This window comes from Anneissia japonica, unplaced genomic scaffold, assembly GCF_011630105.1.
Source record: "Anneissia japonica isolate Jap-2015-1 unplaced genomic scaffold, ASM1163010v1 scaffold287710_len209622_cov133, whole genome shotgun sequence".
Classification (NCBI taxonomy): domain Eukaryota; kingdom Metazoa; phylum Echinodermata; class Crinoidea; order Comatulida; family Comatulidae; genus Anneissia; species Anneissia japonica.
The window spans coordinates 1,369-2,874 of NW_022742733.1; positions in this window are offsets into that span (position 1 = coordinate 1,369).

Consider the following 1,506-nt stretch of genomic DNA (forward strand, 5'->3'; position numbering starts at 1 on the left):
GGTTTGAATTACCCGCTTCTAACTTCATGTAATGCCTTTATTCCTGTAGTGTATAAATTTAGAAGAAATTTAGGGTAAGAACGTAAAATTAGTTTCAACTACATACAATTTAGTGTTTCCTTTACGAATACCTCTCCACGAAGATCGTGTTCAAAGTTAAAACATAATTTTGATTTTAGAGGGAAAAACATGAAGATGGAAACTGAACGAATTACACGAGAAATAAATTCAGCGTTTGTGGCATATAAACTAGGCAATGATAGAGGATATGAACTATTTTTTTAAATATTGCAAAAAGATGTATGAAATGCACAATGAACATCTTTATAAATTAATAAGAGAAGTTTTGCTTGATTCAAATGAGAATATCGAGACGTTTTTCAAAGACATTTTAACAGAAATGTTTAGCGATAATATCATAAACTGGGGCTGTATAATTATGGTTTTTGTGTTTGGAGCGAGGTTAGCTGTTTTATGTAAAGATAAAAATAAAACTGATTTGATTGATCAAGTAAATCAGAATGTAGACAAATATATGATGACGGAATTTTTTAGAATGAAGGAGGTTGGGTAAGTCACTTTTTTGTATTTACAATCAATGATAAAACACATTTAAATCGTGTCTATATACAGTATTATCATCAATCATTACTTAAAAAATTGAATTTGTTTCCAACTCTATAGGCCTATATGTACATATTTTTTTTTCAGAACAATTTCGATCAATCGTATACTCAACACAAAACGATAGCAGAAATTCCTCTAATGAACGTTTTGTCAGGGATAGCGTTAAGCCTAATAGCAACTTTGTATCTATACAACACATTCTGTTAAGGATGATATGTGTGAATTATGTGTATATCGACACACACTTATCCAGGAAGTTTCTTTTGCCAGCCGTCATTTGGTGTATAAAATACCTACGGAACTTTGCTGGTGAATTTTTCAATAAAGGTGAATCTTGTCCAGAGTCAGAAGAAAATGGCAATGGGAAAACTAACTACACAGAATTATATTTCGATGTTCTTGTAGGACTAGAGCGAACCAGGTAATCTTGAATACTGGTATTTGTTTTCATGCAAAATTTGATCAAATCAAATAACGTTACCTTTTATTCTACAATGGGAAACGTTAGCCAGTAATCGAGCATCTCAACGCAAGATATTGAAGGAATTCCCGGAAGAGCGTTTGATAAACGAACACTTAATACATGAATTTATAAATTATATGATGATCTGTATAATTGTAAGTTTGAAACAAGATAAATGAAAAGCATTCTTGCTTATTGTTGAAACATATATATGACTCTTTTTTTTTTTTTTAATTTACATCGTGTACCTTTAGTGGAGCAATAAATTATAGGTAGGCCTATACTACGACCCTAACATCCTGATAGTTTCAGGGGGGTAGAATCAGAACTTAAAATGGTTACAATAGTGATGGCGAAGATGATGGTGTTGATGATGAGGATGATGATGATGATGGTGATGATGATGTTCAAAAGAC